This window comes from Malania oleifera, chromosome 3 (assembly GCF_029873635.1).
Source record: "Malania oleifera isolate guangnan ecotype guangnan chromosome 3, ASM2987363v1, whole genome shotgun sequence".
Lineage (NCBI taxonomy): Eukaryota > Viridiplantae > Streptophyta > Magnoliopsida > Santalales > Ximeniaceae > Malania > Malania oleifera.
This window is the reverse complement of record NC_080419.1, coordinates 26,079,560-26,087,547: the sequence shown is the minus strand read 5'-3', so window position 1 is coordinate 26,087,547 and position 7,988 is coordinate 26,079,560.

Genomic DNA, 7,988 nt, shown 5'->3' with positions numbered 1-7,988 from the left:
TCAGGCGGTTTGAACAACACCTCCGTCCTGTGGCAGTTAAAACTGGCATAATTGGATGACAACCAGTCCATCCCAAAGATGATATCAAAGGCAAACATGTCATACACCACAAGGTCAACTGGTAACATCCTTCCCAAAATTTCAACTAGGAAGTCACGAACTACACTGCTATACCCGACCGCAGACCGAGACAGTGTAGCTACTACTAGTTCATAATCTAACCGTTGCACCTTTAATCCACACAGTTTCACAAATCCAAGGGAAATAAAAGAATGTGTTGCCCCATAATCAAATAATACAACAGCTTTATGAGAAAACATGTAAATGATACCTGTGACAACATCGCCCGCGTTCTCAGCATCGGCTGGAGTCAGAGAATACACCCTGGCCTGAGTCGTACCCCTTTTCTGACCACCACGTTGTGCCTAAGTATTACCCATGTATGGCTGCTGCTAGGTTCCACTATTCCTCTGCATCTGACAGTATCTCATCTGATGTCCTTGTCTATCACACCGCATACAGGCCCCCGTAGACAACCAACACTGCCCATGGTGTTTCTTACCACCCAAAGAGCAACGTTAAACACGTGCGGTATTCTGGGACGTACCACCACTGTTCTTCTTCCACTTACCCTGTCCTACCCCAGACGAAGAATTAGGAGGAGCTGGCCTCTTCTTCATGACCTGAACCTTTGCGTCCTCTAGCAAACACTCCTCTGCTACTATGGCTTTATCAACCAACGTAGCAAAGTCCTGCAACTGCAAAATCGTTGTCTACTTACGAATCCCGCTCCTCAGACCCCTCTGAAACTTCTAGGCCTTCTTCGCTTCATCAGGAATCACAAATGGAGCGAATCGAGACAACTCTTGGAATTTGGCAGCATACTGCAAAACTATCAGCGACTCCTGCGTCAGATTCATGAATTCCTCCATCTTCACGTTTCTAACCATGACCGGAAAATAAAGTTCAAAGAAAAGCTCTTTAAATAGGGCCCACATCAACGCTATTGGAATTGGTCGGCGCTCTTTCATCTGCTTTACAGACACCCACCATCTCTCAGCCTCCCCCGCTAACTTGAACGTGGCGAAGGTGACTTTCTGCCTCTTAGTGCAGTTCAAAACGTCCAGGATCTTCTCGATCTCTTGGATCCAATTCTCAGCACGAACTGGATCTGCACTGCCCACAAAAGCCGAGGGCTTCAACCTGGTGAACTGCTCAATAAAGCAACCCAACTCAGTCGTAGGATGATCCTGCCCCTTATTCGTTCGCACTACCTTAGCTATAAGCTGCTGTGCAAACTCCCGCAATACGCTAGTAGAGTCGTTACCAGCCTCGGGCCCGGCACCCTCACTACTTCTGCCTCCCACATTGGCAGTAATATCCCTGGATTCCATCCTGAAACAATTACGAGAATTAATTAGAAAGGTAATAGCTTAAGAATCGACTAGTACTATCATGCTATAGACTCAATCCCTCAGATTCATATTCTCGATATTGACATACTCCATTAATTTGACATTATCCTTCTAACTCAAATTTCGCCCTTCTACTAGGAAACGAAATCGTTGATGGATTACCGTGATTTTCTGAACCTTTCGAATGATCCATAAAAACACAGAAGTCTATCAATGAATTTCCATCTCTAGATATACAAAGCAAAATTCAAGATCTTATCCTTGTCCTATACTTTGGTATATTCTAGACTACAGAACTAACAACTCCTAAGTCCTGAACATATCCTTAACCAGACGGCATGTATCAAAACACACTTCCGACGGGTTAAGGCTCTGATACCAACTGTAACGACTCAGCCCTTTATACGGACTAGCCTCGTTAATCCGAATACAAAATACCTGTACCTGTTCAAGATACGTAGACAACCCGCCCTAAATAGGGACAGTCGGGTGTAAACCATACATAATTACAATGTAAATGTTGTGGAAAAACATAAACATTCTGCTAGACTTATACCAAAGTTTACTATTACATCCTCAAGTACACAAAATTAGACATAAAATATAACCAGTTATTACAACCCTTCAAAAAGGAACTTCATCTAAGTTTGATACATGATTTGAACGCTTACGTAGCTAAACCAAACACAATCGCCCCAGTCCCTCTAGCTACTAGGACTGACGTCCTGATGGACCTGGAAACAAAGGTTATATAATGGGGTGAGACACTTCTCAGTAAGGAAGAAAGTGTTACAACAGTGTGTGACTGCATATATGCACATTTTCATAAAAACTCATACATATAGAACATTTGTTTATAATATTGTAACATATAAAATTTATCTGCACATTCAAGTATTTAAATAATGCATATGATTATTAGAACACTTTCAGCTTGGAATGACAATTTGCTTGTTTACCCCCGTGGCGCGGGTTGTGCACAGATACCTCTGACAATGTCTTGTTTGTGCAGACAAAGCCGAGCATTTAGTCCGACTGCCCCCTAGTTTTTTTTTTACCAACAGCTTACTAACTCCTCGCAGGTCGACCATCTAACATACCCATACTGATTTCTCATGTATGATTGCACTGTACTGCCAACATCAGAACCGTGCTTGTCATAGTTTAAAGTATTTTTCAACCCCATCACTGAAGTTTTTTTCAACTTCTTTTGGTTGCAAGCTGTGGTTCCAGTATCATATATACAATTTATAACAAAATATAGTAACCTGCACAATTCCAGTATTTTTACAAATTCAGATAATCACATCGGGTTCAAACTGGCGCCTATCCACTCGGTTTATCCCTTTTTGTTTCATTGATACAGCTCAGTGTATAACCAGCCTCTGTTTTCCACATTCTCAGTATAAAAAATTGGAACTCCGTTCCTATAATCCATATCAATAATATAGAAAATTCATACATTTTCATTTCAACATATATCACACGAGTTTAGTAAAAAAAAAAATCCGCTAAATGATAAAAATCTAGTAAACATCGTTTAAATGAAAAAAAAAAAAGGATTCAAGAATCTCCTACTACAGTATAAATGCAAATAGGTGATTTTCGTAAAATTTGGAGATCATACGCCAAAATTCTCGTTTTTACCAAAAATCGTAAAATTGTAAAATCGGCATTTTTACTTTGTAGAATTTAGAAAATAAGCAATTAAATCATACATATAAGTATAAACTAGCTTTTTAGCGGTTTAGTTTCTCAAAAATGTTGTTGTAATCAAATTCCCCTTACCGTAAACTTGAAACGAAACTACGTACAAAATGGTCCAAACCGACAACCCAGGATCCTCAAAACCTAAAAATCACAGAACATAACCTTAATATAATTTCGACTACTATCCAAATATCTAATCAAAATTGAGATCAAATCCTTACCTCAATTTTTGGGAAAACCCGAAAATCCTCAAAACAACGATTTGATTTGCTAAAGTTATAGAACTTCCTCCTCTGATCCCCGTAGGAACCTCCGTTTTTTAGAAACAGATGTCGAATGGCGAAGAACTTTAGAGAGAGAGAAAAAAAAATCGTAGGTTAGAGAGAGAGAGAGAGAGAGAGAGCTTTTGGGAGCAAACTTAGACCTTAAGCAACCAAAATGGATATTTATAGGGCTTTTGACTAAGTCAAACTCATCGACGAGGTGGTGCCTTCGTCGACGAATCCACCACACAGCTCGTCAACGAGGCCATACCTTCGTCGCTGAGCCCAGTTCGGATATTTTTACTGACCCGCTCTGTATTTCCTCGTCAACGAGGCTTTGATATTCATCGATGAGGCTTTGAAGGATTTTGTCGACGAACGTGACTCCTTCGTCGATGAACCCAACTTATTACTGTTTGGGTCTCTACATTATCAATTCATATTCTACCCAGAATTGTCGTGTCTTCCCTTCTTCTATTAGTTTGCTCAGTGACTGCGCCTGTTGGTGTGTACTTAAGTGTTCCCTGATAAGATTCTTCAAAGGTAATGCCACCCTACTAGTTGATAAATGACTGATGAGTTTCAATGTTGCCAATTCAGTTTTTCTACTTAAAGCATCGGCCACTTCATTTGTCTTCCCCACTTTGTATTCAAAATCAAAATTAAATTCAGCTAGCTTCTCCTGCCAACAGGCTTGTTTTGAAGTTAGTCCAAGTTGTGACAAGAAGTGAGTAACTGCCACATTATCGGTTTTTACCACAAATTTGGACCCCAAGAGATAGTGCCTCCACACCTGGAGACAATGTACCACCACGAGAAGCTCATTTTCCTGTGTTGTATAGTTCCTTTCAGCACCCGTTAATTTTCTACTTTTAAAAGCAACTAGATGCCCTTCCTGCAAAAGAACTCCCCCTAATGCAAAGTCAGAGGCATCTGCTTGTACTTCAAATGGCTTTGTCACATCATGAAGGATTAGCACAGGATCTCCTACAATATTTCCTTTTAATTCAACAAATGCTGATTGGCACTCTTCTGTCCACCCCCATGGTACCCCCTTCCTCAGTAAATTTGTTAACGATACAACTCTTCTAGAGTACCCCTCTATAAACTTTCGATAGTAGTTGGCTAGGCCCAAGAAAGATCACAGTTCTCTAACGGATATAGGTGCTCGCCATTCATTAATGGTTTGTACTTTAGCTAAATCCATCCGTATCTGGCCCTCCTCAATGATATGCCCCAAGAGTTTAATGCGCTTTTGAGCGAAAACACACTTCTCCCCTTTACATATAACTGATTTTCTTGGAGTTTTTGAAAAACCTTCCAAAGGTGATCTTTATGTTCTTCTAAGGATGCCCTGAAAACCATTATGTCATCAAGGTAAACAATCACAAATTGATTAAGGTAGTCTTGAAAAACTTGATTCATTAGAGAACAAAAGGTAGAAGGTGCATTTGTTAGCCCAAAAGGCATGACAAGGAATTCAAATGCTCCATACCGAGTGACACAAGTGGTCTTCGGTTCATCTCCCTCTACAATGTGCACTTGATGATATACCGATCTCAAGTCCAGTTTAGTGAAATATTTAGTTGTACTTAACTGGTAAAAAATATCAGCAATCAGTGGAATGAGATACTTGTTATGAACCGTCACCTTATTAAGAGCACGATAGTCTACACACAAGTGCAAACTACCATCTTGTTTCTTTTGGATAACACTGGAGCCCCAAAAGGTGCTTTTGAAGGACAGATGAACCCTGCTGCAATTAGATCATTTAGTTACCTTCTAAGTTCAGCTAACTTAGGCGGCGTCATTCGATAAGGGGCACATGCTGGCGGCTTTACCCCTGGCAAAAGCTCAATTTCGTGGTCAATCTGTCGTCGAGGTGGTAAAACCCTAGGTAGCTATTCCGGGATTATCTCCTTGAACTCTTCTAAAACTTTCTTAATTTCAACTGGATATTTCCCTATCTCTTCATCTTCTGAGACTATCGGTAGAACCATGAAAGAAGGTACTCACTTTTTTGCTCCTTTCTTGAATTGGAAGGCTGAAAGCAACTTCCCCTCGTCGAAATTGTTGTAGGCTGCGGGGACCGCACAAGGTGTACTTCCCATTATCACAAGACAATCCGCAGCTGGGATCAGCATTGAGCATGTCACTTTAAGAAAATTCATCCCCAATACCACGTCAAAGACATCGAGGGGTACCATGGTGAAATCAACTGTTCCAGACCATGACCCCATTTGGCATGCCACTTTAGGTGCCACTCCCACCGTGGTTAACGCTTGAGAATTCACTACTTTTAACTTCCCCACATCTTTATCTACTTGTAATTCTAACCGTTGGGCTTCTGAATCAGCAATGAAATTATGGGTAGCCCCTGTATCAGTCATGGCCTTGATTTTCCTTCCATTCACAAGTATATCAACGTACATTAAGCCCTTCTCTTGAGACTTGTTGGTAACTACTTGGCGCTCTAATGCCCCCAAAAATCTCAATGCTCCCACCATATTCTGTTGTTCTTCTGGGGTTGCTGTTGGGGTTTCGGTTACCCCTCGAAGGGCCTTTAAAGCATTTAAAGCCTTTCGTTCAGGGTACTCCGCCACTCGATGCGGTCCCATACAAAGTAAACATGAGATTGGTCGACGCTCTCCACCCCTCGTTCGTCCGCCCCTCCACTCCCTATTCATGAGCGCTCTTTTATCTTTCCAAGAACTATTTGTCTCCCTATCCCTTCCCCTATTTGTGGGCTTATACACTTTACTGGGCCTGGAATCATTATTGGCGGACGTAGGGCAATTTTGCTTCCCATAATTGTCTAAAAAATCATCCAACCATTCAGCAGTAGCAAGGGTAGAAGAGAGATCACCAGCACCTTGCCGACGCAATTCATTCCTTGGCCATGTCTTCAAACCTCGAAGAAAATGAAACAGTCTATCCGATTCGGTCATGTCTATGATGTCCAACATCAAGGCTTGGTATTCCTGTACATAACTCCTTGTTGAGCCGATCTATTGTAATTCCATTACTTTTCACTTTGCTATGTACTCCACATTTTCTAAATAGAATTGGGTCTTCAACGCCTGTTTCAACCCCTCCCAAGTGTTAATGACACATATATTGTGCTGAATATCATTCCATTTAGTTCTCCACCACAATTTTGCATCCCCAACCAAGTATACCATCGCCATATTTACCCGGTCCACTTCTAGATCCACTCGTGAGCACGTGAAGTAGTACTCCATATTAAAGAAGAAATTATCCAGTTCCTTTGCATCTCGCGTACCCCTAAAACTTTTAGGTTCCGATACCTTCAATCGAAAACCCTCACTTGGATCTACAACTAGCCTTCGAGCTATCTCTGCCACTACATTCACTTTTATCATCATCTCTTGTAAATCCCTCTGAACCTGGTCCACAACACTTTGGACATTGCCCATCTCCTTCAAATCTTCCTTTAAAGTAGTAATAGACTCCTTAACATCTTCTGCAAGGAAATAAAAAATATCTTTTAGCTCCCGTATGGATGCCTCAAGCTCTATTGGCTCTCCCCGTTAGGACGAAAGAGATGACAATATGCCCTCAATATGTTACAACCTACTCTCAAAGGCTTCCAACTACTCGATACTCTTCTAAAATGCCTCAAGCTCTCTTGGCCTTTTCTCCAGGGATTTCACACATGGAATGAATTTTTCAAGTTCCTCAAGTCTCTCTCCAAATTTTGATACCCCATAGAGATTTTCTCTGGGGTTTTCTTCAGCTGCCTCAAGCTCTATTGGCACACCTTTCTCCTTTATCAATGTTGCCACCAACCCTTGGAGTTCACCGCACGTTGTCTCCAGGGTTACAAGTTTTGTCTCAAGCGCCTCAATGCGCTCCACTTTTCCTGACTTGTTTCTCATATTACCACTTATGGTGCCCGCACGCACTGTGAGATGTTAGGAAGTGACAATGTAATGGGGAAAAGGGGGAGAGAGATATTGTTATAATTGTATTCTCCAGGGATTTAGAATGAATATATGATTATCTGTGTTATCGTTTGTATGGTTATTCTCTTGTAGTTGAATAATACAAGTAGTCCTTTTCATTGTGGTGTTTTGTTGCCTTGGATTATGATTTCTCTGATTGTTATAGTCTTATTCGGTGTATAAGAATATATTGCTTGTGTGATATCCTATTGTTCCTTGTTTTTCTTAAGTATTGAGACTCACCTGGTGCTCGTACTTACAAGCTTGAACGTGTGAGATTTGGCTGACTTGTCGAGGGAGAGCTCTCAACGAGTGTCACATGACCCTTACTTGAGTCCCATTTTGGGGGTCCGTAACACCATGCATATTGATAAAAATACCATGAGAATTATACTAATTGCACACATGCCAAATGCCATATTTTTCTCCACTGTGCTAGTAGCTCAGCTACAAAGCCTTTATTCTTCTTGATATTTATAATTGATATTTATAACATTTAGTTGTGCTTTCTAGTGGGATTTATTTATGATAACTGCCACTGTCATAAGGTAAACCTAAATTCTTTTACTTCTTTAAATAAAATTACCTCATCAACAGTTAGTTCCCTCCATATTATCTGGTAACCAATCACTTCA